Source organism: Lepus europaeus, chromosome 22 (genome assembly GCF_033115175.1).
Source record: "Lepus europaeus isolate LE1 chromosome 22, mLepTim1.pri, whole genome shotgun sequence".
In the NCBI taxonomy this organism is placed as follows: Eukaryota; Metazoa; Chordata; class Mammalia; order Lagomorpha; family Leporidae; genus Lepus; species Lepus europaeus.
Genome location: NC_084848.1, coordinates 3,374,064 through 3,401,690, shown reverse-complemented (window position 1 = coordinate 3,401,690; position 27,627 = coordinate 3,374,064). Strand labels below are relative to the sequence as shown.

Sequence of the window (27,627 nt, the reverse complement as noted above, 5' to 3'; positions counted from 1 at the left end):
TAATTATTTAAAACAAGCCAAAGCACAGGTAAATCAGGGTGTTGGCTTATGAGCCAATAGTGATTATACTCTGGGCTTTCACTACTGACGTTCATAGAGAATACCTGGTCCAATTTTTATATGGGACACATAGGTCATTGCGCATAATAGTATTTCTTTTTTTTTATGATTTATTGATTTATTTGAAAGAGTTACACACAGAGAAAAGGAGAGGCAGAGAGAGAGAGGTCGTCCATCTGCTGGTTCACTCTCCAATTGGCCGCAACAGCTGGAGCTGAGCCTATCCGAAGCCAGGAGCCAGGAGCCTCTTCTGGGTCTTCTACTCCGGTGCAGGGGCCCAAGCACTTGGGCCATCCATCCTTCACTGCTTTCCCAGGCCACAGCAGAGAGCTGGATCAGAAGTGGAGCAGACGGGACTCAAACTGGCATCCATATGGGATGCAGGCACTGCAGGCAGCAACTTTACCCGCTGAGCCACAGCACTGGCCCCATAATAGTATTTTGGTTCTGGATTACTATCTTACCTTTTTTTTTTTTTTTTTTTGCTTTTCTTTCAATAATGAGCATGTGGTCAGATTCTTCCATGAGTAATTAAATAAATGAGTGAATAAATAGATTAAAAAAAGCAAGCTTGGGTCACCACTAAGAGTGTGAAGTAAAGATTGTAATGTATGCAAATTCTGTAAAGCAATGGCTATTAAGATGATTTTCATTTTGTCAAAGCTGTCAAAACTGTTAAAATATAAAGATTTTTTGTAGTCATTGTTTGTATTTTGTTGGTGGTGAGCTCAGTAAGTAATCACTGTATTATTTTAAAATAAGCTTATTTAGATAAATGAGAGAGGGTGCCATTTTTATAGAAACTAGGAATTTTGGTTAATCTGGTCCTCCTGAAAAATGTCAGTTAAAAGGAGCCTAACTCTACGGTGCTTCCCCGTGTTTTACATCTGTCTCCGTCTCCGTAAGCCCTGGATGCCCGAGTCGGCTGCTCTCGGCTCGCGGGGGCCGCGGTGACCGCCGAGCAGAGATCGTCGGCCGAGCCGTCCTCAGAGAGGTCGAGGAATGCGTGTGCTCAGAAACCCGTGCTTGGCTTCCACGCCGTTTGCACCTGTACGTTGTTTCCTGTGTGGTTCTCGAAGCTCCCGTGCGTGAGGAGGCATCAGAGGGATCTGCAGGGGGGTGAGGATGTGCGTGAAAGAGACCATCAGAAGGCCGCCTTCTGGGGGGCCAGGAGTGGGCGTTGAGCCTCCTGGGGGCGAGGTTGAATGGTGACTCTCACAGTGTTAAATAAGGTGCTCGTCAGTAAGGAGAGAAACGCGTTACGGTTTAGATCCACAGAACTGACGTTCACTGCGAAACACAAACGCCGTCTACGTTGGCCTCTCTCCTGCAGTGGCCACGGGGCGTGTGTGTGACCGGCCGGCTTTCTAAGAAGCCGGATCTCGGCAGTTAGCTCTGTGGGTAACGCACACAGAGAGAGTAAGTTAACACCGCAAGTTCACGTCCGCGGTCGGGTGCTCTGTTGCCTGTGTCTGGCGTTCAGAGGACTCCTGTCTGCAGAAATACAGACCAGCCAGATGGACCCGTGATGGGAACGTGTTATGAACCCAAAAATATGTTTCATCTAATTTGGGCCAACTGAAGGGATACAAAAGAACTGCTCAGCTTTATAGCCACAGCTCACCACTAGTGTTTATTTCTCTGTTGGTGTGGGCCTGGCTCATGGCTCTATGTAGCAAAGCAAGAGAACAGGGCAGACACTGGGTGTGCCGGAAGACGGTGGTTCCGTCACTTTCCGTGGAACCATCTTTAAAAAGAACACCCCTGAAGGACCAGTGGTGAATGTGGACGTGGGAGGAGACACGGCTGTTGGCTATTAATTAGTTCATTCATTGGGCCGCCGTGCTCTCCGGGGTCCATTGCCAGAGCAGATCTCGCCTGTGAGAGAAGAGCCACTGTGGAGAATCGCCTTCCTAGAAGTTGGCGATTGCGTTGTTGTTCCGGAACCACGCGTCAGTAACCAGCCAGGCAGAGGAGGACCGCGTGATTGGACTAATGATGAGTGCCATGGGGTATCTGAAGTCGGGATATTTTGATTAAACCCGTCTGCGACTCTGAGGTCCAATTACAGAGACGTAATTGTTCTTTGGAAAGTAAGCTCAGGGTGCCTTGCCGCCGGGCTTTTGTGGTGTTGGGGGGTGGCGTTTACTTTCATTATAAAATAAACCCATAAATTTAAAAAAATGCAAGAAGCAGAAGACCAATTATGTACCCATTGAGGAATGTGATGAGGCTGGATTTATTAAAATCTGTCTGAGAATAGTCAGTGTCCCCCCGCTGTGCACGGGAGTCCAGAACGTCTGCTCTGCGTTGGTCACAGATTGCTGACCCCTGTAAATACTTGGTTCGATAAGAGCCAAGCAGAGAGCCGTGTGGAGGACGCTGGTCCCTCTTCCCTCTCACTGATGGTTAGTAAATCAGAACAAGAAGGAGCAAGCCTGTTTGTGAGGGCAGTGGCCGCGGGCAGAGGTCAGCGCTGGCAGCGTTCCTGTCCCGTGTGCGGAGAGCAGACGCGATTTCTCTGTAGAAGCGTGGCAGCATTGAAGGTTTAAATCTGTTTCTAAAAAGTCAGCAAAACGTGGACCAATTAGGAACAAATGTTATGATATAAGAGTCCCGTTGCGTGGTCTTTTCCGTGACGGATATTCTAAGAAAAATCCTAGGCTTCTTCCATTTTTTTTTTTTTTTTTTTTTTGTTTTGGAAAGGTCTACGTAGACCTTTCCAAGTTGTAATAATTTGCTTTGTTAGAAAAACAGGGATATATATATTTTTAGAAATAGACTTCTTTTCCTCCCTAGAATGTCAGCGGTACCGCGGATTGGATTGTTTTTCTCGTCATGGAGATGGTCACTGTTGCTTCTGCACTTCGGGAGCGTAGGCTGCTGTACGTGGACATCAGAGTGGCTTTTCCGGGCTCGGCTTCATCCGTGCGCACCTCCTACATTCTTTCAACCACATAAGAGGTGAAATGAAGCATGAGATTAGGACGTGCGAGTCACGGCCGCGGCCTTGCCGTGTGCCGTGTGCACGCGTGGCACTTGCTGGATGCGGTGCTTCCCCGACAAACACCAGCCTGGCAGCTCTCTGGGGCCGCAGCGCCTGGGGAGATGGCAGGTGCCAGTTTTCTCGGTTGTGTGCTACCGTGCCGATTCCTGGGTTGTTGATGGCTCCGCTCTGGCTTTAACGACCACACTCGTGAGAGGAAGGAGGTGCAGGTAGACGCTGATCCCGGGAAAGGGGCTGAGTGAGAGCGAGGCGCCGATGGGTCCATGTGTGTGACCCCAAAGCCCTCACCTGCTGTGGGTCTTGGTCCGCTTGCTCTGCGTGGAAGGGGCCCCGAGCAGGTGCGGGCTCTGTCAAGGCGTCTTGTTGTCAGTTTTGTGGCTTTACAGAGCACTGGTTGTGGGATTTCTTATTTGTGAGTCTGTGAGTGACTGAGTCTCTTTGCCAAGGTGTCAGTGAGTGGAGACCTGGACGGCTGGGCCTGGACCAGTGATGAGGACTGGGGGAGGCATCTGATCCAACGGTCTTGATGAAGCCCTCTCCGACTCTGAGGTCCCTGCCCGACAGGCCGCCAGGACCTCTGTAGAGCTGAACTCACAGTCTGCTAGGAGTTGGGAAAATTCAGTAAGCTTGGTTCTGGCCTTCTGGTGTTAAAGATGCGGGATGCATTCTTTCTTTCTTTTTTTTTTGACAGGCAGAGTGGATAGTGAGAGAGAGAGAGACAGAGAGAAAGGTCTTCCTTTTGCTGTTGGTTCACCCTCCAGTGGCCGCCGCGGCCGGCGCGCTGTGGCTGGTGCATCGCGCTGATCCGAAGCCAGGAGCCAGGTGCTTCTCCTGGTCTCCCATGCGGGTGCAGGGCCCAAGGACTTGGGCCATCCTCCACTGCACTCCCGGGCCACAGCAGAGAGCTGTCCTGGAAGAGGGGCAACCGGGATAGAATCCGGCGCCCCAACTGGGACTAGAACCCGGTGTGCCGGCGCTGCAGGCGGAGGATTAGCCTGTTAAGCCACGGCGCCGGCCATGATGTGGGATGCATTCTTTCAAATGAATCAATGCATGAACACAGAGAGATAGCTACAGGAAAGGTTAAGATGCCTCCCAGTGGGGCAGTGAGCGGAATGCAATAAAGCAGGTGTCATTCCTACTAATACTTGCAATAGAGCAACTGCACGGAGGAATCTGGAGTGCAGTGAGGAGGTGGAATCTAACATTTGCAATAGGGAGCACATTCGAGTCTGGAGTGAAGACAGTTCTTTTGTTTTTGTAGTGCACTTTTTCTTATTAAGGGAAAATGTTTGCATCAGCCAGCACTCCGTGTAATCATCTACTTAACTGATGTTTATGTGAGCAGATCTTTGTTATTATTATAGATCTTGTAGTTGGGCTGGGTAGTGGACTCCATGATATTTATTACATATTTAAAACTAAAAGTTAATACTGAGCTGACAAAAATTTGCGTTCTTGAGCCAACACTTGCTGTAATCTAGTTCTGCTTGACTACCCCCCATTAGGAAAACATCTAAATCTCTCCTAAATCGACTTTTCCCTCCCCAGCCTGACCTCGGGCCAGCGGACTTGATCGTTTGATGAAGCACTGTTCTCTTGGGTCAGGCGCGTGGAGACTGACATCAGTACGGCCTTTAGTGCGTGTTCTCTGTCTGGATTGTTTGTTATGGGCGTTAGCTGAAGGCTTTCCAAGGGAGGAATGTCTACATGCATACAATAAATAAAGCGCTCCAAGCGCGGGCCAGTGATGGGACGTGTTAGGAACCACAGAACGCTTCATATAAATTAGCACAAAGGAAGGAGAAGTGAGTTGAATTTCTCGGAATAGTTGAATGTTTACTTGGGCTGTCACTGATGTAAGCGTTCCCATGTGGGTAGAGGTCTCAGCCAGGAACCGCCGTAGAGAAGCGGGTGAGGACGCGGGCGGCTGATGAGCACCTCGGAGGCGCTGGCAGTCACTGAGCTCACAGATGGAGCACTAGGACCCGGGTTGGGAGCACTGCCCTCCAGCCGGGCGCCTCGCCCTGTTGCTCCAGAGCCTGGACTCCTATGATGTTCCGGGTGGGATTTTGTGATTTCACTTTTATTTTGAGGATCAGTGAGTTAATCAATAAGTGAAAAAATAAAGATGAATGTCACAGGTTTTCTTAAGCAAGAATTTTGAGTAAACCCATGTGCAGCTCCAAGGTCGGTCTCAAAGAGGCGATATGTTACCTCTGTGGGAAGTAAGTCCAAGCCACGTTCTTGGGCTTCGCGGGTTGGGGTACAAACTACATTCTCATGATCAGACGAGCCCACGCGCGATGACATGTCAGTGCATGATGAATGACAGAGATCTGCATGCGTGTGCTTAACTGTTGGATGACACGTGGGTTCTTACTTTCAATAAATTAGCAGTTAAGGCTCTTAGCATTTTGTCACGGAGCATCTGGCCACTGGTTTCTGTTCTGTATTGAGGCAGGTTGCTGATTGGCTATTTCCCTGAGGAAAAAGAAATCCGTTGGCCTAAATCATTAGTTGGTGGAATAATCAATCGAGAAAGCCTGAGTGATGGTGGGACGACACTGATGCAGCCATGCCTATTACGAACGCAATTTTGGAGCAATTTTTATTTAAGTAAATAAATGCTAAATTGAGGTAGTTTGCTACTTTTTTGAGTCCTGACATCAGGACATGCAGGTATCATTCAGGGTGCTTATCCATTGGAGACAGATGTCATCAATGAGCAAATTCATGAACTCTCATCCCGGCCAGTTTCTAAGAGACTTGGCAATCAGCGCAGCAGTGGACGTCCTGCAAGGCTGAGGCTGCGTTAGCCTTTGTGCAGCTGTTTCCATAGGAGCACGGAGGTTTGTAGGCCTCCACCAGGTGCACGTAGACACCGGGGAACATCAGTGTTTCCGTTCTGTTTTGGTGGCTCTTTTTTTTTGACAGGCAGAGTGGACAGTGAGAGAGAGAGAGAGACAGAGAGAAAGGTCTTCCTTTACCGTTGGTTCACCCTCCAATGGCCGCCGCGGCCGGCGCACCGCACTGATCCATTGGTGGCTCTTTAAACTTTTATAGGTTCTTTAAGAAATAGCATTCCATAAGTAATTTAGAATATCAGTTAGCAGGTGAATTCATCAACACATTAAGTAGGGTCAGCTTGGACCATTGTTGAGAGTCACCGTGAATCCACTCTCCTGTCTCTGACTTGGCCTGAAGTGTAACCCAGAGATGATCTGACTCCTACCTATGTGGGCGGCAAGTACACACAGATGTTCCTAATAATTTTAATCATTTCTCCTTGTTTTTACTGCTTGATTCGATGGTCATTATATTATTTAAATCAAACAAATACGTCAGTTAATAAATATAAAGCGTTGTTCCCTCTTCCAAATTACGTAACTTAATACATACAAAGCGCTTTCTCGCCCTACGTGTTCGTGCTAGGGCACGAACCGAGGTTGACGATTCATTGAGTTCTGCACAGCTACACCACCATGCAGAGCAGCTCAGTGGAGACTTAATTCTCTTAGAAGTTTGCTTTCCGCTCCTCAGAATGAACACCTTCGCCTGATTTCAGGGCTGTCTTCTGGTGCAGACGCGAGCTTTTCCTCGTGCGGGCAAGGAGCCAGTGTGCCAGTGCAGGCAGTGGGCAGAGTTCATGGACTTTGCCTGTGAGGTTTGGTCATGGGTGTGCACTGGATTATTTCAGAGGGATACATGATGCATTCATAAACAGCACAGAAGTGGCCATGCGTCGACCGATGATGAAAATATGTTGTGAATTAAGAGTTATGATGAATCCATTCAGGACAGCTGAATTTGTTAGGACAAATGGGTGAAATGCACTTCTATAATTTTCAGAGCGTTTGAGTCCGTCGTTCCATTTTTTTGTAGCCCAGTGGACTTAAGCCCTTTTCTGTTGACAGTGTTATGGATTGTTGGCCCATGGAGGGGGGAAGATAGGACATGGAAAGCCTTGCTTTTTCCTTAGCGGTGGTCGAAGGTGGCAGTGCACTGTACCGTCTTTAAGATACGGATGTGAAACGCTCGACGCCTAACGTGGGGTTCTGTGGTGCCGGGAAACAGAGGAATTCATCTTTGCAGCGGGGAGCCTCATGGTGGCGCCCTCCGGGCCTCTGGCTTTATGGGGTGTCACTTTCACAGGCACCCTCTCATTCTCAAGGGTGCTTTGTCCCCTCCAACTCCTGCACCGTGACTTTCACTGTTGAGTCTTCAAGTGAGTGGAAAACAGTGTGGCTGAAGCAAAGCACGGGGTAGCGGGTCTGGATCCGCGATGCGTTTGCGTGGGTATCTGAATCAGCTCAAAAGCTTTCCCCGTTAGAAAACCATCTGGACTTTATGTGGTTTGCTTGGGGGGATCTAGAGATTAATCCTCGTTTTTCTTCTTTGAGTAGTTGATTCAAAGATTTTCAATATATTACATCATACTAAAAGTTAAATAATAGATGGAGGCCGGCGCCGTGGCTCAGTAGGCTAATCCTCCGCCTTGCGGCGCCGGCACACCGGGTTCTAGTCCTGGTCGGGGCACCGATCCTGTCCCGGTTGCCCCTCTTCCAGGCCAGCTCTCTGCTGTGGCCCAGGAGGGCAGTGGAGGATGGCCCAAGTGCTTGGACCCTGCACCCCATGGGAGACCAGGAGAAGCACCTGGCTCCTGGCTTCGGATCAGCGCGGTGCGCTGGCCGCAGCGCGCCTACCGCGGCGGCCATTGGAGGGTGAACCAACGGCAAAGGAAGACCTTTCTGTCTATCTCTCTCTCTCACTGTCCACTCTGCCTGTCAAAAAAAAAATAATAAAATAATAGACGGAAAGGCTACCACCATATAGTTGTTGAAAATGTGACGAAAAGCAATCACACTGGTAATGCAGGACTAACTTCCCAAAAACCTGTTAAAAAGATAGACTTCTAATTGAGATCTGTTGATTTCTCCAGAATGCTCAGAGCACATTGGTATCTGTCGTCCTAGCGCAGTGAACATCTCTGCTGGTGCTGCTGTGTTAGTAATAATCAGAACTGCTATTCTTATTCTTGGTTTGTCTGGTTTGTTCATGTGTGGGCACTGAAATAAGGAAGCGATGGCTAGACACACAAACATCAAACGAGAACCCCCAAGCACGTACCACGAGTAGTAACGTGTTAGGGGCCGAGAGGGTGGGAGAACTCCTTTCAGCACACCTGAAGCTCGTTGTAAAGAAAGAGGAGAGGAATTCAGTGGATTTTCAGAGCTGTTGGCTATTCCACATTATTTCTGCACCAAAGTTGACTTATGCATTTCCTTGTTAAGAGATCCAGTATGTTAACTGTTTAGGGGAACTGCTTAGTTCCAGCTCTTAGAAGCTGGAACACGTTGGTGTGCAGTGTTGTGGGATATCCCTTTGTGGATTTTGGCTGATTATTATACCACCTTTAAAATCAGAGGTATTACATGCATACGGCTGACCGTGGGCCGTTGACGCCGGTTGTAATGAGATTCTCGCAGATGCAGGCGCTCCAGTCTGAAGGCTTTGTGGGAATCGAGTGTGGAGACTTCCTGTAGGTGATCAAGAGTTCTGTTCTCGGGAGTTTGTGATTCGTGAGAAAAATGTAGACATCAAAGAACTGAAGGGAGGCCGGTGCCACGGCTCACTAGGCTAATCCTCCGCCTGTGGCGCCGGTACTTCGGGTTCTGGTCCCAGCTGGGGTGCCGGATTCTGTCCTGGTTGCTCCTCTTCCAGTCCAGCTCTCTGCTGTGGCCCGGGAGGGCAGTGGAGGGTGGCCCAGGTCTTTGGGCCCTGCACCTGCATGGGAGACCAGGAGAAGCACCTGGCTCCTGGCTTTAGATCGGCGCAGCACTGGCCGTAGTGGCCATTTGGTGGGTGAGCCAACGGAAGGAAGACCTTTCTGTCTCTCTCTCTCTCTCTGTCTAACTGCCTGTCCAAAAAAAAAAAAAAAAAAAAAAAGGACTGAAGGGAAAGAGGTTCAACTCTGGACAGTGATGAGGTTGGAGGGTGTCTGAGTGAAAAATCGTGATTAAAGCCGTCTGGAACTCTGAGGTCCATTTTAAAAAGGGGCCTCCCTTTTCTGTCTGTTAAAATGGGCTTACAATAGAAGATCAGAAAATCCATGGGTCTTGATCGTGGGTGTTCACAGTGTATGGGTAGAGACTGGATTTTCTAGATGAGTCAAGGTGTAGACAGCAGTGTGTAAGCGGGTGACTGCAGGAGCGCTGGCAGTGAGTTGATGATGACCCCTGTAGTGGGCTGTTGTCCTGCCACCCTGAGTCTCGGGGGAGCTAGTGATGAGTTCTCTGGCCGCTTTCTAGAAGCAGGTAGATTCGGTATTACTGTTTCATGGAGGTGGCTGGATGAGTAGTCTTTATTTAGAAAAGGGGACATAACACAACAGAATAGGAGACAAATAAGCATAGTTTGTCTTGACGATTTGCTTTGTAGAAAGCATTATTAGTCCAACTCTGTTTCCTCAGTTGTATTAGAAATAAGGGAAACATCTGGGTTTTAAGTCTCTGTGGGTAATTTAATGGACACGTGAAGACAGGATGGTCCTGTTCTAAATTCTTATCTGATCTGAATTCCTGTCTGTTGGCATTGATGAGCTGTTTTGTGTGAATGGGACATATCAACACCACAGTTAATTTTTTAGAAGTGGGCTAACCACAGCCCAGTAAGGATTCAGCGTAAGGCTTCATTTTTGTCTATGCTGCCGACGCTGTCTCCTAGCCTGGGTCTGGGGCTGTGGGAACCGGCACGTGAGAACCATTCTGTTCGGGTTCTCCATGGGTTTACCATTGTTTGTGTGTGTTGTTGGTGTAAGTGAATGGATGACCACATGTTGCCTGAGTCTTTCCATAATGAATAAGTAGAACAACAAAGAACTGAATTAATATTTTGTGAGAAAATGTCATCAATAATGGGTTTAAATGTATCCGTTTCTATTCAAATATAGTCCGTTAAAAAAGGTGATCCAAGCTGTTGCCTGACAGGATAGGGTCTCCGGACAGATGTGTGCAGTCATCAGAGGCCCTGTTTGTGTGACGAGTTCACAAGTCTTTATTGTCTAATTAAAAAAATGGTTCAATCAATCAATACAAGGAGTTCCTTTCCTGGGTCAGTGCAGCAATGGAAAAGAGACTTGAATCAACTTTCTGATTAATCTAGTCGAAATCTGTACTGTTCATTCTTGTGAAAATTGGCATTTGATTCCACAGAGTGAAGATTATGGCTGATTGAATTGGCCTCCGCTGAGGAAGATTTTGATGGTTGCCCTTGTGGGTAAGGCCAACATAAACGCTACTGTAAAAATCTTGTCAACTGCGGTGAATTTTTCGTTAGTGTTCATTGTGTTATTTGAAGTAATCCCTGAATAGAAGAATGAGCGGAACGTGCTACAAGAGCAAGGTTGTGGCTAATCCAGTTAAGCACATTGTGGGTAAGAGCAGGACAAGGTATTCTATGGATTTTATGAATTATGAAATGAGCCATCCTATTTTTTTACTCCATTTAATTTAATGTTTATGGAGTAATGTCGATCCCGTGACCATCCAGTGTGGTCGCCCCGTCCTCGTGTGTCTGCTGGTGTTTGCCGCGTGGGCGGTGGTGAGCATGTGGGGGTTGTGTGTACTTGCGCCCCACATGACGTCACACCAGCAGCGCCTCGTGGAGGGCGGAGAGTGCAGGACGGGCGAGGCCCAACTGTGACGCGAGGCCAGGTGTCAGCCGGCCCGTGTGTGCCTCGCTGCGGCCAATCCCAAAGGGATCCAACCTCTTGGGAAAAGATCCAGTGTATTGAAAAAAGCTTAGTACCTGGAACAGGTTCTAGTCTAGGACATTGTCCTTGCCTCTAACACAAAAATCATGGCTGTTGATCTCACTCTGCGAGTGAACGATGAGCGAATCGTAGGCAAAGGTGGAAATGATTGCTTAGCTCGGATCAATGATGAGTACCCTGGGGTGTCTGAATCCAGGATTTTGATTAAACCCCGTAACTCTGAGGTCCACTAAAAAAAGATTCCTATTTATCATCTCAGTGGGAAATGAGCTGAAAGGAATCAGGGTTTTGTTTTGCAGCTTCTGCGTAGGGATTACATTATTTTTCAGTAAAGCAGTGCACGAATAAATCAAGAAACATATAAATGAATAAAGACCAAATGAGCGTCCCTGGTCCACATATAAGCGTGTAATGCAATAGGAATCATTGCTAATACATTTTGAAGCACCAAGTTCCAGTAAAATAGATTGACCAAAGCTGACTCTATTGGGTAAGAAGCATTTAGATAAATGAATGTTGGAGTCCTTATTGTTTTTCTGGGTTAGGTTGTTGGTTTTTTGTTTTAATTAAGAAAAGGGTGAAATATTTACCTAAATTAATTATTGATTAAACTACCACCCAGTCCAGAGAGGGCTTACATGGATCTGAGTGGAGATACGTCCTGTGACCAGTTATGATTAATCTTTACTATATTTAAATCCAGCTCCTCGGTTTTAATAAAAAATTTTCTGATATTTTCCCTATATCTAATGAGCTTATAGACAATCATTAATATTGTCCAGTTTTGTGGAGTTCACAGATTCAGTGGTATTATTATAAATGCAAAAAACGGAATCAGTTAATATTCCGCTCAGTTGAACAGAAGGCAAAGCTTGGAGCAGGGAGGCCCGCGTGTCGTGGGACCGGGAGAGTGACTAATCAAGCTCTGTGCAGCTACTCTTCCGACAGAGAAAATAGACGGGAAAGGTGAATATGCGTATATACTTAGCTAGGATTTTCTTTCTGGCTTGTCTGTGTAATTTCCTGAAGACATAGGCTAGATCGGTGACCCCCGTGTAGTTATTTAACTCCATATGAATGCGTGTATGCATGACTGATGGCCAAGGATGTGCTTGAACTTAAGGTTCGTTCGGATCAGTCTGATTCCTGGGGAGGGAGAGTCAGCCCAGACCTTGTTATAAACAGAGAAACATGGAGGAGTGATGGTTCTCATTTTTTTGTTTGGTGTTCATCAGAGTCATTTAATTTAAAACATGAGTTAATCAATAAGTGAATCAGGAGGTCTGCCATTTGGGGTTTAAATATGTGGCAAGCGCTGAAGTTTATTCCTAATAAATTACTATTAACGTGGTGACAGTTTAAAAAGCTGGATCTCGGCTGATCCACCTGTCCAATCATTCATTTGTCTCACCTGTGCCTTGCACTCCACAGAATGGCCGTGCGAGATGCCCTCATCCGCTTAGGAACACGAGCTTGGTTGTTGTCCTGTTGAGTAATGAGTGCGGAAGCCGATGTAAGTAACAAAGTGATCGCTTCTTGTTTGGTGGTTTGTCTTGGGTGTTGACTCTGTTATTGAAAATAGATAAATAGCCAGACGTACAAGTGAAATGAATGAAGGTTGTTGTGGATGGATGTGGGGCATCTGTGGTCCATAAAGGAGGTAAAAGCAAGACCGTCTAGTGATGTTCATAGTTAATTACCCAGTTAATTAATACAAAAATTAACCAGTTTTATTTTTGAGTCACATTGGATTTAAACCTCCCTCTATTCATAAACTCGTAGTCCGGCCACATTCCAAGATGGAAGACACAGTCGCTACATTAAGTGCTGTGTAAAATGGTGGGTTCATAGGTTTTATTTGTCTCTAAAATAGGGCCAGGGTGTCCCTGGCCCCTGGGTGTGTGAAAGCATGCTGCACAGGGACTAAGAGTGGGGTTTTGTGTGGTGTGAACCAAGGGTTGTGATCAGTCCAGGTCACGTCAGTCACCTCCATTACCGTGCCAAGAGCGGGATTTGGTGTGGTGTGAACCAAGGGTTGTGATCAGCCCAGGTACACATCAGTCACCTCCATTACCGTGTGGGAAACGAGTCCTAGACACACATTGTAGTGGTCAATGAAGTTTTTCACATTTTTGGGGGTATTGATAGCATCATCATAAGCACATTAGTGATTGAATCAATATGCTAATGTATGAATGAGGGGGGAAAAGCAGTCTGGGAGTGTCTAATGAAACAGTGAATATTATTCAAATATTTCTGAGTCATTGAGGTCCACTATGTTACCTCTTTGGGTAAGGAACATATCGACAGATGAGCTTTGCATTTTATTGTGAACAAAAAGGAACAGGAAGAAGCTGTTAAATAAGTAAGTAAAAGATGAACCCAGTAGCTAAACAAAAGAGGGTCAGATAATGACCATATAGAAGTGCAGGTTGTAGAATAAGAAAATGACTTGTTCCATTTTATCTACGTGCTGTCTAGGAACAACAGAAAGAACTGGTTCTGTCCACTGGTCCATAGGTGTAGACAGATGGACTTCTGTTCTAGCTCTGAGTTGGTGGTGTGTTTATTTTGTTCATTTTCTTTAAATATGTGAATAGATGATTAAGTGAAGCCACAATAGAGTACGTACACAAAGCCACAGCCCGAGAGGTTTACCAGCGGCACATACAGAAGCTATGGGAAGTGTGGCCGTCGGGGACAATGTGTGAGGAGCAACATTTGGATTTGTTCTCTTTAAATGCAGTCCGTTCAGAAGTAGACGCAAATTAGCATCTCCATGGGAAGAGGTCATCCAAACAGCTTTTCATAGAACATAAAATTCGCCTATGATGTTGGAATACATTGTACTTAAACGGCTAAAAATTAACTTTGTGCTAGTCACAGGCCAATCCTAAGCCAGTCAGAAAATTCTCTCGCAAGTCAAGGATTTCGGTTAACCCCCCGGTACACGCCACCCATCACAAGGGAAAGTCACGGGGGCTTCCCTCTTCCCAGCGTCTCGGTGGAACTCCACAGGCTGGCCGCAGGTGGGCTGTCTTCATTATTCTTCCCGGATGACCTTCTTGGTGGTTTCCTGTGTGGAGCTGGACGGCATAGGCCGACGTTACGTGATGGTGTGGTGACTCTTAAGTCTAACAGCAATGATCTTGTATTAGACTTGAGTTAATGAGTTTTGATTTTTTTTTTCAACACCTTTTTTTTAATGCTTTCATGCATTCCTCAGACATTTATCAAGCTCTTGGTAAACCTTATCGCAGAACAGAGATCGAACCAATAGTTTATAATTCAGCCAAGAAAGAATCAGTGGCCAATTACGAACCAAAAATGGAGACGTAAGTATTATCTCTCTCTCTCTCTTTTTTTTTTTTTTTTGATTGGTTGGTGCTTAAAGCCAGGAGGCTGGAAGCCACCAGAGTATCTTATTTTCTTTTCTTTTTTTCTTTTTTTTGATTTTTTAAAAAACTTTTATTTAATGAATATAAATTTCCAATGTACAGCTCATGGATTACAATGGCTTCCCCCTCCCATAACTTCCCTCCCACCCGCAACCCTCCCCTCTCCCGCTCTCTCTCCCCTTCCACTCACATCAAGATTCATTTTCAATTCTCTTTATATACAGAAGATCAATTTAGTATACATTAAGTAAAGATTTCAACAGAGTTTTGATTTTATTATTATAAATGGATCAATCGTAGAGCGAATAAGTGAATAAATGAAAAAGTAAATGCGTGGAGTGTTTCCAAATGTGAATCTATGTGGTGAGGCAACCGATGCTATTAACACAAATAAAAACGCTAAAGTCGTACAGATATGTGGAGCGAGGATTTGATCTCTCTGTCTGGGTATCTTGAAGACATTGCGTGTAAGCGAAAGCCCAGATTGTTCCGTGTCAGCCATGTCGTTAATTTTATTAGGAGAACAATTTGTTCGTATTACCATTACCACAGATAGTCAGAGGAAAGGGTAGTATGTCGCCTGTATGAGGCCACATGAGGCACGGTCAGTTTCTTAGCTGCTGCTCTGCCTTCCTTGGGGTGAGCGTCCTCCGTCTGATTTCAGAGCTGCGCCCCAACCGTGAACTCCGTGGCTGCCTCTCTGCCTCACCGTGCAGACTCCTGTGAGTAATGGTCAACACTCTGTCCTGCCGGATTAGAGTCTCCTGCGTCATGAAGAAGTAGGATACAGTGAAATAAGGCCTACCTCTTACCGTCATTCTTACTCATGTTCCTGGGAGCCCTGCGATTATTCCTGAACCGATGAGTTAGTCGGTCAGCACAGGTGGGAGCCAGCAGGGCAGAGGGCCGCGCTGGGTCGGTGATGATGTCTGGTGGCGGATGTCGCGGGTGACGACTGCTGGTCTGGAAGCCTGAGGTCCAGCACGGTCAGAGTAGAGTCCGTACTCCTGAGGCCGCGTTAGGTGTGAAAATATTCCAGGATGCTGTTCTTGGCGTTTGTGTCCACGCATTTGAATTTTTATCAGTGGATCAATGAGGTAATCATCAAACAAACAAATAAATAAATAAATAAAGCACTATCCAATTATGGAACTACCATGGTGAGGAGAGCAATGCTATTAATCAATACTAAAATCACCAAAACCCTTTAACAAACAGAGGCTCAAATCTAAACAGTAACAATAATGACCCAGCGCCTTGTCTGGAAAAGCCGTCTTCTGATTGTTTTCCCTATAAAAGATGTTAGCGGAATTTGGCGCATCCTTAAATGGCTAACGGAGGAATCCGGGGCGGATGGGGAGAAGGTCCCTGTTTCCACCGTCTGTTCTGCTTTGTGCCCTCAGAGCTGCGCTGCCGCGTGGACCACGTCCTCCTCCATGGCCACAGCTGTGCAGTGTCACCTGTGTCCCGCGTGAGTACAGTCAAGTTCTTGTATTGGTTTGGGTGGGTTTTAAGCCATATCTCTGTATTGTTCAGAGAATGATGTATAAATTGTGATGGTTAACCATGGCCCAGAGATAAATACGGCATCGCCATGAAGCGCTGTGACGATTAATCAATATTGCACAGTTAAAATTGAGTGCTGCTAGAGATATGACCAGTGTTCAGGAGGATCCTATAAATAGCAGTTAAAGTACACCCAAGGATCTCTTCCCTAATGTTCGTGATTCATAGGTCTGTGGTTAGTGTTCGTGAAATGATGAATTAGGACGAGAGCGGAGGCCGATCTCGGATCGATGATGGCGACTGGCGGGGTGTGAGTCACGGGTGATGCCGGCTGAGCCCCAGCGCGGTCAGAGTGGAACCTACACCTGCTGATGGCTGCGGCTGGATGTGGCTGGGAGTTAGGAGTGTTGTTCTTGGTGCTTGTGTTCATGCATTCTCGTTGTACTCTTCTGATTGGATCAGTGAAATAATCATCAAACAAATATGTAAATAAATAAATGAAGCGTAGCATTGTCCAGTCATGACTGTACTCTGATGAAGTCAGGAACTAAGTAAGATTCATTTGAGAGGCAGAGTTACAGACAGAGAGATTGAGAGACAGAGAGAAGTCTTCCATCAGCTGGTTCTCTTGCCAAATGGTTGGCGGTGGGCTGATCTGAATTGGGAGCCAGGAGCTTCTTCTGGATCTCCAAGCATTTGGGCCCTCTTCCCCGGCTTTCCCAGGCCACAGGTGGAGAGCTTGATTGGAAGAGGAGCCGCTGGGACAGGAACCGGCGGTGCCCATGTGGGATACCTGTGCTGCAGGTAAAGCTTAGCCTACTATGCCACAGCGCTGGCCCCTATTAATATATATTAAAATCACCAAGATCCATTAAGAAGCAAAGGCTCAAACGTGGACAGTAAAAAAATCATGTCCCAACACTTGTTTGGGTATACCCGTGTTTAGTGCTGTTTGTTTTCTCAATAAAAAAGTAACCAGAATTTTAAGACTTCTTAAATGGCTAACAAGATGAAAGAGGGCTACAGGGAGAAATGGAGAGACGATCAATGTTTCCACCCTCTGTTCTGCTTTGTGCTCTAGAGTGGGCGCCCCCAAGTGGATCCATGGTCACAGCTCTGCAGGCGCTCTGGCGTGTTTGAAGCATAGAGTGTAACGTGAGTACGGTCAAGTTCTTGCCTTGGTTGGGGTGGTTTTTAAACCATAGCCTCTGTGTCGTTAAGAGCATCACCTACAGACCACGGCCCCACGCCATGAAGCACTATGTTGATGAGTCAATATGGCACAATTAAAACTGAGTGCAACAAGACATAGGACAAATGTTGGAAAAGATCCTATGGGTCGCAGGCGAAGCACACCTTAGGATCCTGCTTTACTTTCCTGGTCATAGCCACGTGATTAGTGTTTCTGCGAGGATGAATTAGTAGCAAATTCAAGGGGAGAAGGAGGCCGGTCTTGGATCGATGATGATGACTGGTGGCGGATGAGTCTAGGATCATGACTACTGGTCTGGAAGGCTGAGGTCCAAGGCCGTGAGCAGGCTCCTTGTGCCTCCTCATCCCCCAGACGGGAGCCCAAGGCGTTCAGGGTGTCGTGTCCATGCATTGCATTCAGTTTGCTGTAATTGGATCAATGAGAGAATCATCTAAGAAATACTTGACTTGAAGAAATGTCGTTCATTGTGTTGGAAACACTGCAGTCTGTTAGGAAGTAAAGGCTCAAAGGTGCGACTTCTTCTGAGGATGGCGCTTGCAGTTAAAGCAATGACCGAGTCCTTGTTTGGGCAGGGCCATGTGCATTATTGTTTGTTTTCTCAATAAGAGATGTTATCAGAATTTAACACGTCCTTAAATGGCTAGTAACAAATAAAATGGCTAACAAAAGGTCCCTGTTTCCACCGTCTGTTCTGCTTTGTGCCCTCAGAGCCACGCTGCTGGGCGGGCCACGTCCTCCTCCGTGGCCACAGCTGTGCGGTGCTGCCCATGTCCCGCGTGAGTACAGTCGAGGTCTTGCCTTGGTTTGGGTGGGTTTCAGCCATAGTCCCTGTATCGTTAGCAGCATTTTGTATAAACCGTGAAGGCTACCCATGGCCCAGTGATGACACAGCATTGCCACGAAAGGCTGTGGGGTAGTTCAGCAAGAATGAGTAATCGAAGGGACGTAGCCAGTGTTGTGAATGATCCGGGTGGTAGCCATAACGTATTGGTAATCGTTTTATTCTGAAGTTCGCGAGTCTCATGGTTATCTAATCATCAGCATTGAAACGGTTAATTAGTGCATAAACAAATCCAGAAGTCAGCAGAGGAGAGGAGGCTGCTCGTGGGTCAGTGGTGATGCCTGGTGGCGGACGACTCGCGTGGCGACTGCTGGTCTGGAAGGCTGAGGTCCAGCGCCTCTGTGTCCTCTCCCGCTTCTGCTGCAAATGACGGCCATGCAGGCTTAGGGGTAAACGAGAGAGAGCGGTGTCTGTCGTCCGAAGTAATGGTGTTCGAACAACAGACTGTTGTAAGGAGGAGCGGAGGCTCGAGGGCGAGACCGTCTCGAAGCTTCTGGTGGCCGCGCGCCCCTGGGGCCCCGCCCTCTGTGGTCGCCCCGTCACCGGGGGGCACAGAGACGGCCGGGAGTAGCAGTTGCACTTCTTTTAGCTCGAATATTTCTAAAGAGGCATTGGTGACCCAATGATAAATATGCAATTGTGTGAAAGGACCCACATCCGCCGTAATGGCTGCTCATCATCTGTGACGATTCGGAGATGACGAATGACATGTGTCTGAACGTCAGCGCGTCCGTCAAAGTGAAAATCTCATCTTCTGCCTTTACTAGAAATGATCCTGCAGGCAAGGAGGAGGGTGGACAGTGTCCTTGCTCTTTGTGTTCATGGATTTGGATTCTGTTATACTTGTGTGTATTACGATTATAAAGGGAACCAGTAAATAGATGTAGGTCAATCAATACGATAGGTGAATATGAAACGAAGGGCCCTTCAAGAAGGCTGCTTTTTTGGCTAAGGGTTCTAAAGATAGTGATAATTGCCATTATTAGTTTAGATCAGTGAAGATCCATAAGCAAATATAGACGCGTGTAGGCAGGGCGTTCCAGCTATGAGAAGCAACACTGCCATGAGTGCATGGACGCAGTGTGGAGACCAGGGCGCAGAGACAAGACCCCCATTTGAAACATCGCCCCTTGCTCCACGTTCCCAGGACGAGGTGATGGTTGCCTTTGTGAGTCTGGTGCTTGAAGCCAAGGTAATAGCCTCGTTGTCTGAATACGCTGTTTTACCCAGGGCACTCACTGTGTGTTTAAAAAGTGTGAAATCCTATCACTGTAAACCCTCTATGGCACAGTGCTATGCATGAACTTCACTTGATGCACCGCACAGCGTACTCCATAGAAAATTAGTCTAGAAAGATGTGGGATAATCAGGCTCTTGGCCTTTAACTGTTTTGTGATCCATAGTTACTCACTTTTAGGGAATAAATGAATTAGTTCACGAACAAATGTAGATGACAATGAGAAAGAATGGTAGATATTTGGACCAGTGATGCTGACTGGTGACAGATAGTACATGTCTGGAGCTTTGCGTTCCAGCACCATGGGAAATGTAGTCTAGGGGCCGATGCTGTGGGTGAAGCCACTGCCTGCGGCGCATCCCATCTGGGCAGCGGTTCAAGTCCGGGCTGCTCCACTTCTGATCCAGCCCTCTGCTGTGGCCTGGGAAAGCAGTGGAAGATGGCCCAAGTGCTTGGGCCCTGGCACCCGCGTGGGAGACCTGGATGAAGCTCCTGGCTCCTGGCTTCAGATCAGCCAAGTCCTGGCCGTCTCTCTCTTCTCTCTGCCTTGCCCTCTCTGTGCCTCTCCCTCTCTGTAACTCTCCCTTTCAAATACATCAATCTTAAAAAAAAAAAACAAAAAAAAAAAACAAAAAACACAACACATCATCTGTTACTGTTGTAGGACGTGATCCTATAGAAAGCTGTTAGGAATTTAATACAGTTATGGTCTTAGTTTTGTGTTTATGGATTTTGATTTTATAAATAGATCATTGAAGTCTATTAACAAAAGTAAAATATAAAAGTAAAACATTGTCAAGTGTAAAAATTATATGGTGAGATAACTCATATATTCATATTGATAACAATGAAATCTGGTAAGAAGTTAATGATTACATTTAATGATTAAATGATATTACCTTTTGTCCTAAAGAATTCAGGCTGGGTGGGAATACATGCACTACATACACATACATGTAATATATATGCACAGATCTACATATAAATACACAAAGGTGTTTCAAAAAGTCCTTGTAAAAATGAAAGTAAAACCTAAGTTTATTTTGGGACAAAATGATTTTGAAATCCATGCACTTTGGGAAGACTCCTCCTATGCGTGACTTTCAAAATTTTTTGCACCAAAAGAAATTTATCTTTTTTTGATTATTTGTTTATTTGAGAGGCAGAGAGAGAGAGAGAGAGGAAGGGAGGCAGGGAAGGAGGGAGAGAGAACACTCCCAGCTGCTGGTTCACTCCTCAGCACCTGCCGAGGCTGCCAGCAGAGCTGGAAGCCGTCCAGCTCTCCCACTTGGCTGCATGGACGCAACGTGACCATCACTGCTGCCGCTCGGAGCCCACGTCACCGGCACGCTGGAGTCAGGACCTGGAGCCGGGAGCTGAGCCCACGTACAGCCATGTGGGATGCGAGCATCCTCCCTCGTGTCTGAGATGCTAGGCCAGGAACACCCACCTTACAGAAAGACATTCATCTTGTAATTCTATTTTTCATAATTTTTGAAGCATTTTCACGCACTACGTATATGACCATATTCTTGATCTGTGTCAGTGGCAAGATCACTGTTGATCTTCTTAGAAGAAAAGTAACTGACATGACTGATGGCCCAAGTGCAAGGCGACCTCGGTGATCGATGGAGACAAGTCTCTGCCCCGCCTTTTACTTCTCAGAGTGCTTTGGGCGTTTTCCCACGACCACATTGTCATCAGGTCCCTTTGGGTGGGAACCTGGAGAACGGTGTGCTTGCCACGTTATGGGGATTTGTTTAAGGCATTCACTGTAAAATTTGCAAAATACTCTACATTAACAGAGCCATCCATCCCCGGATGATCGATGTAGAATGGATGTGAAACACTATGTTCATTAATATTTCTAACATTGAGATTGATTAATGAAACAGATGAAAGATGAGGCAAGTGATTCTGTAGATTTTAGGGACACTTGAGGATCTTGGGTTTGGGGATCTTGGTTTGTGCTCCTCAGAGGGGCTGCATTGGAGCTGGGTTAAATCTTGTTGTCACAAGAAACGTGGCTTCCTCCCTGTGTGAGGTGCAGAGCAACTGACGTTGAGTCTCCATGAGTAGATGTGAAGTGTAGTCAAAGCCAGCCTCTGCCCATGGCTAAGCAGAATTTTTTTTTTTTTTGACAGGCAGAGTTAGACAGAGACAGAGAGAAAAATCTTCCTTCCATTGGTTCACCCCCCAGATGGCTGCTACAGCTGGCGCTATGCTGATCCGAAGCCAGGAGCCAGGTGCTTCCTCCTGGTCTCCCACATAATATATTATAATAATATAACTATATATTATAATATATAGTTATTATACATTATATGATATACAATATAATATAACTATATATGATATATTGTATATATGTGTAATAATATAATATATAATTATATATAATTTATAAATATAATCTAACTGTTATATGTATTTATATAATATATAAAATAGATATGCTAAATAATGACCAATATTCTTGTTCTGGGTTAGTGGAAGTAATGTTTTCTTTTTCTTACAGTTTAGAATATATTTGAATATATGGAAGCAAATTAGATATCTCTGAAGGACTAAACAGAGATGCAAGGATTAATAGGTAGAATATCTCAGTGATGTCGTCATCTGCTTTGCTTTCTTCTTGTTAGAGTGGACGCACCCAGCTGATCTGAGCGTTAAACCTTCTGAACAATAGACTCCACGTGTAGGCGCGCGGAGACACCAAGGTGAGTCATTGTCATGATTTTCTTCTTTGGTAGTTTGTTTAGGGCAGTCCTAAAAATTGTTAAACATTTATGAAAAAGATCAGTTAAGTAAGAGGTCAACAAGAAACATTGTGTTGATTGTTTTTCTATCAATCAGGATGATTCGAGAAAGAAGTGCTGAGTGAGGGATGGGATTTGGTAGACATCGTGTAGACATTTGAATCATTACACTTACAGTGCACATGTAACTCTGAGGGTGATGTGTCATCCCGTGGACCATTGGGACCTGGGCCTGTGCTCCATGCATGTAGGGCATTCAGGACGTGACTTCGGCAAATATATTGACAGGTGAGTCAGTCAGTGGTTGCTGGGTTGTGGATGAGAATGTAGACTTGACACCTGCACCAGGGGCAGTAGCAGCTGATGGGAGTCACAGCTGGTAGAAAATACAGGTGTGGAAATGTAGCCAGGCACAGAGAGACAAGTACTGCATGCTCTCAAAATCATATGTGGAATCACAAATGTCAGCCCTGTAGAGTGTGGAGCAGACTGGTGGCTGCCAGAAGCTGGGGGCAGTGTGGGGGACAGCAAGATCTCCCCTCCTTCCTCCCTTCCCCCCCTCCTTCCTCCCTTCCCCCCCTCCTTCCTTCCTTTCCCCCTTCCTTCTCCCCTTCCCCCCCTTCCTTCCTCCCTCCTTCCCTCCCTCCCTCCCTCCCTCCCTCCCTCCCTCCCTTCCTTCCTTCCTTCCTTCCTTCCTTCCTTCCTTCCTTCCTTCCCTTCTTTCGTTTTTAGAAAGCTTTTATTTAATAAATATAAAGTTCATAGGTACAGCTTTAGGAATATAGCGGTTCTTCTCCCCATACCTGCCCTCTCACCCCCACTCCCGTCCCACCTCCTACTCCCTCTCCCATCCCATCTTTCATTAAGATTCATTTTTAATTATCTTTATATACAGAAGACCAACTCTATATGAAGTAAATATTTCAACAGTTTGTACCCACACAGACACAGAAAGTATAAAGTTCTGTTTGAAGACTAATTTTACCGTTAATTCTCATAGTACAACACATTAAGGACAGAGATCCTACAAGGGGAGTAAGTGCACAGTGACTCCTGTTGTTGATTTAACAATTGGACAGCAGGATTTTCAAAGTGTATGAAGACTCAGGAGGAAGAAGTTTTGGAGCTCATTGTGCAGAATGTGACTATAATTGATAAAAATGCATTATATATTCTAAAATCCATAAAAGTAGGTTTTTAAATGTTATTCCTGCTCCCAAAATGATAAGGATCAGAGGTGTTGAGTATTTTTAATTAGCTGATTTAATCATCACACAATGTAAACATATTTCAAAATGTCATATTGTACCCCCAAAAATACATAGTTATTATTTGCCATTAAAAATATACAAATGGATAAGTTCCATGTTGAGAGTATAGACAGATTTTAGGAACATAAAGGATAACTTTCTTGATTGATGTTCACAACGGTTGGTTCTGTTATAACTGATACATCAATGAAAGGATCATGGAGCAAACCTGAGTATGGAGTGAGTGAAGTGTGTCCACTCAGAATATGCAGTAGGGCAATGGAAAATAGATTTTACAAAACTTAGTGAAGTCCTGTAAGAAATATGAATGTTTTAAGTGGCCCATCTCTTTGACTAAGGGTCAGTTGGCAATTTGAGGGAAAAATTCACAACTCTTTACCCACATTTGCAGGTACCTAACTGCTTCCAATACAAAATGTAGACTTCCCCCAGTTGCTGTGTTTTGTCCTCAAAATGGGCACTCCCCACTGCCAGAAGCGCTCTGTTGTCCCCAGTGCTCCATGGCTGCCGTGTGTGACAGCCAGTGTCCTAGCCACGGTGTTACTGGTCTGTTTAGGTCATTCACTGTGATATTTAGAAGATACAGTCACAGAAGGACAGCCATTGCTCAATGATAAACATGGAATTGATATGAAACACTGGATTGATCAATTGAGTTTTTGCACCAGTAAGGAGGATTAATGAAAGAGGTGTAATCAGGGAGGCAAAGAATTCTATAGAGTGATATTAGGGTGATGCAAGTATCTTGTATTGAGTTTTTGTGAATAATAAGTATTTATTATATCGTCAGAATCCTGAATGCATCAATGAATAGACGTCGGTGAGAATAAAGACAAAATGTTGGCCAGATGGTGATGAATGTCGGCGGAGGACGCTGATGGTGAATGCCTGAACTCTGCGGTCCGGCACAGCGGGAAACAGAGCCTGTAGCTTGGCCTTGTAGTGATCTCTGCAGGTCCTAGGAATACCAAAGGGGCGTTGTCTTAAGCGGTTTTTTTTTTTTAATAAGATTTTAAAAATTTGTTTATTTGAGACATGGAGTTAGAGAGAGAGGGAGAGGCGGAGAGAAAGGTCTTCCATCTGCTGGTTCACTCCCCAAATAGCTGTAATGGCTGCTCTGAAGCCAGGAGCCAGGAGCTTCCCCTGTGTCTCCCACGTGGGTGCAGGGGCCCAAGCGCTTGGGACATCTTCCTCTGCTTTCCCAGGCCACAGCAGAGAGCTGGATCGGAAGTGGAGCAGCCGGGACTCAAACTGGCACCCATGTGGGAGACTGGTGCCACAGGCGGAGGCTCAGCCTGCTATGCCACGGTGCCAGCCCCCATCAATGGTTGTTATGGAGTTGGACTATATTATTATAAATCCATCAGTGTAATAATCATTGTAGAAGTGCAACTAAGATAAACAATGTGGAAAATGTCCACCCTTAGTATATGCTGTGAGATGGTAGAGCCGTCAAACGTGTTGAAACGCTGAGTCCCACTGAAGTGATGTGGACGTCTCCCTTGCTGACCGTGGTTGTGGGCGGTGTGAATGTTCAAGCCTCGAGGTCTAGATCGGTCGTGGTTTTCAGATTCCTCAGCTCTTAGGAGAAAACGTGTTACCCTGTGTCAATATTTACTCAGTCGACGGGCCCACGGGTGACGGCTTGTCTGGAACAGTGGGGATGGCCTCTCCAGCCCGTTCTGCCCTCTGGCCTGGTTCACGTGTCTGCCCGTGAGCTCCCTGGCTTTCTCTAGGAGATGGGGCACCAAGTCCTCCAGGAGGAGCTTCCAGAGTGCCTGCCTTGGCAGGGCCTTTCTGTAGAGGGTTTGCTGAGATATTTGGAGAACTGTTTGGTGTAATTTAGGATAGGGTGACTGTAGCCCGTTGATTTAGATAGAGATTTTACAAAACGCGTTGTTTAAGTCATGTTTGCAACAATGGATCTAATTAATGAAAGAGGTATTCTCAATTAGCCAAATAATTGTAAAGACAGATGGTAGGGATGGGGAAGGGCTCTGTCTTTGAATTTTTGTGATTCATTGGCATTTATTTAAATATCACTGGAGAATCCATGACTCCGTGGAGAACAGCCATGGACGAGAAGAAGGGAGGCTCCCCTCCGGCTGCAGCTTGCGGGTCTGGGATGGGTCACGTTCGGTGGCCCGAGACAAAACAGAATCCTGTCTGTTTTCTTCCTTAGGAATGGTCTGTAGGTTGTTGTTAGCAATATTCCAGGATCTTGTTGAAGTTTTGTTCATGGATCTCATTTTATGAAAGTGCAAAGATCATTTGTAGGCCAGTAAACAGGATTAGAAAGAAGAAAATGGATAGTCTGTCCAGCGGTGATATGCGTGGTAGAGCACGAGGCAGAGTTAATACAGATGGACTGTGGAGAGTTAGGAAGTAGAGAGACTGACTGTGCGCCCCAGAGGTAGAGAGACTGACTGTGCGCCCCAGAGGTAGATAGACTGACTGTGTGCCCCCAGAGGTAGAGAGACTGACTGTGCCCCCCCCAGAGGTAGAGAGACTGACTGTGCGCCCCAGAGGTAGATAGACTGACTGTGTGCCCCCAGAGGTAGAGAGACTGACTGTGCCCCCAGAGATACAGAGACTGACTGTGCCCCCAGAGATAGACTGACTGTGTGCCCCCAGAGGTAGAGAGACTGGCTGTGTGCCCCCAGAGGTAGATAGACTGGCTGTGCCCCCAGAGATACAGAGACTGACTGTGCCCCCAGAGATAGACTGACTGTGTGCCCCCAGAGGTAGAGAGACTGGCTGTGTGCCCCCAGAGGTAGATAGACTGACTGTGCCCCCAGAGATACAGAGACTGACTGTGCCCCCAGAGATAGACTGACTATGTACCTCCATAGGTAGATAGACTGACTGTGTGCCCCCAGAGGTAGAGAGACTGACTGTGTACCTCCAGAGGTAGATAGACTGACTGTGTGCCCCCAGAGGTAGATAGACTGACTGTGCGCCCCAGAGGTAGAGAGACTGACTGTGTACCTCCAGAGGTAGATAGACTGACTGTGTGCCCCCAGAGGTAGATAGACTGGCTGTGTGCCCCCAGAGGTAGAGAGACTGACTGTGTACCTCCAGAGGTAGATAGACTGACTGTGTGCCCCCAGAGGTAGATAGACTGGCTGTGTGCCCCCAGAGGTAGATAGACTGGCTGTGCCCCCAGAGATACAGAGACTGACTGTGTGCCCCCAGAGATAGACTGACTGTGTGCCCCCAGAGGTAGAGAGACTGGCTGTGTGCCCCCAGAGGTAGATAGACTGACTGTGCCCCCAGAGATACAGAGACTGACTGTGCCCCCAGAGATAGACTGACTGTGTACCTCCATAGGTAGATAGACTGACTGTGTGCCCCCAGAGGTAGATAGACTGACTGTGTGCCCCCAGAGGTAGAGAGACTGACTGTGTACCTCCAGAGGTAGACAGACTGACTGTGTGCCCCCCTCTAAGAGGTAGATAGACTGACTGTGTGCCCCCAGAGGTAGAGAGACTGACTGTGTACCTCCAGAGGTAGACAGACTGACTGTGTGCCCCCCTCTAAGAGGTAGATAGACTGACTGTGTGCCCCCAGAGGTAAATAGACTGACTGTGCCCCCCAGAGGTAGATAGACTGTGTGCCCCCCAGAGGTAGATAGACTGACTGTGTGCCCCCCCTCTAAGAGGTAAATAGATTGACTGTGTGCCCCCCAAGAAGAGGTCTATAGACTGACTGTGCCCTCCCAAGATGTAGATAGACTGACTGTGTGCCCCCCTCTAAGAGGTAGATAGACTGACTGTGCGCCCCCAGAGGTAAATAGGCTGACTGTGTGCCCCCCCTCTAAGAGGTAGATAGACTGACTGTGTGCCCCCCAGAGGTAGATAGACTGACTGTGTGTCCCCCCTCTAAGAGGTAGATAGACTGACTGTGCCCCCCCAGAGGTAGATAGACTGACTGTGTGCCCCCAGAGATAAATAGGCTGATGTGTGCCCCCAGAGGTAGAATGACTGGCTGTGTGCCCCCCCCCCTCCAAGAGGTAGATAGACTGACTGTGCCCTCCCAAGACGTAGATAGACTGACTGTGTGCCCCCCTCTAAGAGGTAGATAGACTGACTGTGTGCCCCCAGAGGTAGATAGACTGGCTGTGTGCCCCCAGAGGCAAATAGACTGTGCCCCCCCAGCGGTAGATATACTGACTGTGTGCCCCCCCAAGAGGTAGATAGACTGTGTGCCCCCAGAGGTAGATAGACTGGCTGTGTGCCCCCAGAGGCAAATAGACTGTGCCCCCCCAGCGGTAGATATACTGACTGTGTGCCCCCAGAGGTAGATAGACTGACTGTGTGCCCCCCTCTAAGAAGTAGATAGACTGATTGTGTTCCCCCAGAGGTAGATAGACTGACTGTGTGCCCCCAGAGGTAGATAGACTGACTGTGTGCCCCCCTCTAAGAGGTAGATAGACTGACTGTGCCCCCCAGAGGTAGAGAGACTGGCTGTGCCCCCTCTAGGGGCCCCTGGCCGCCACCCTGGTGAGCAGTGCTGGTGTTGTCAGCCGGGCAGGCTCGGGGTGAGGACCCTCGTCCTGGGG

General features: G+C 46.8%; 2 long non-coding RNA genes, 4 other non-coding genes and 2 pseudogenes across 9 annotated transcripts in view; all 8 read left to right on the top strand.

Annotated features, from left to right (window-relative positions):
* LOC133751363 (uncharacterized) overlaps positions 1-16,549 on the top strand; it is a 39,780-nt gene extending 23,231 nt beyond the window's left edge. For 2 of the 3 annotated variants that reach the window (XR_009864811.1, XR_009864810.1), the window contains 4 exons: positions 10,282-10,345; positions 12,273-15,336; positions 15,643-15,710; positions 16,469-16,549. This is a non-coding gene — a long non-coding RNA (uncharacterized LOC133751363). Of the gene's footprint in view, positions 1-2,867; positions 3,025-10,281; positions 10,346-12,272; positions 15,337-15,642; positions 15,711-16,468 lie in introns of those variants that run through there. The other variant, XR_009864812.1, reaches the window with a different exon arrangement.
* On the top strand, positions 2,049-2,125 carry LOC133751756 (small nucleolar RNA SNORD113/SNORD114 family; annotated as a pseudogene).
* On the top strand, positions 3,547-3,622 carry LOC133751760 (small nucleolar RNA SNORD113/SNORD114 family; annotated as a pseudogene).
* Positions 9,043-9,115, top strand: LOC133751755 (small nucleolar RNA SNORD113/SNORD114 family). The gene has a single exon (XR_009864853.1). It is a non-coding gene; the product is annotated as a small nucleolar RNA SNORD113/SNORD114 family (small nucleolar RNA).
* On the top strand, positions 11,000-11,071 carry LOC133751753 (small nucleolar RNA SNORD113/SNORD114 family). Its single transcript, XR_009864851.1, has one exon. It is a non-coding gene; the product is annotated as a small nucleolar RNA SNORD113/SNORD114 family (small nucleolar RNA).
* Positions 15,152-15,221, top strand: LOC133751761 (small nucleolar RNA SNORD113/SNORD114 family). The gene has a single exon (XR_009864857.1). It is a non-coding gene; the product is annotated as a small nucleolar RNA SNORD113/SNORD114 family (small nucleolar RNA).
* Positions 16,550-16,826: 277 nt separating the features above from the next.
* LOC133751362 (uncharacterized) lies at positions 16,827-27,496 on the top strand. Of its 2 annotated transcripts, XR_009864809.1 has the most exons (6): positions 16,827-16,900; positions 17,667-17,734; positions 21,679-21,756; positions 21,973-22,083; positions 23,857-26,638; positions 26,693-27,496. It is a non-coding gene; the product is annotated as an uncharacterized LOC133751362 (long non-coding RNA). The 2 variants fall into 2 exon arrangements; XR_009864808.1 differs by having other exon boundaries at positions 23,857-27,496.
* LOC133751751 (small nucleolar RNA SNORD113/SNORD114 family) lies at positions 17,200-17,271 on the top strand. Its single transcript, XR_009864849.1, has one exon. It is a non-coding gene; the product is annotated as a small nucleolar RNA SNORD113/SNORD114 family (small nucleolar RNA).
* Positions 27,497-27,627: the final 131 nt, after the last annotated feature.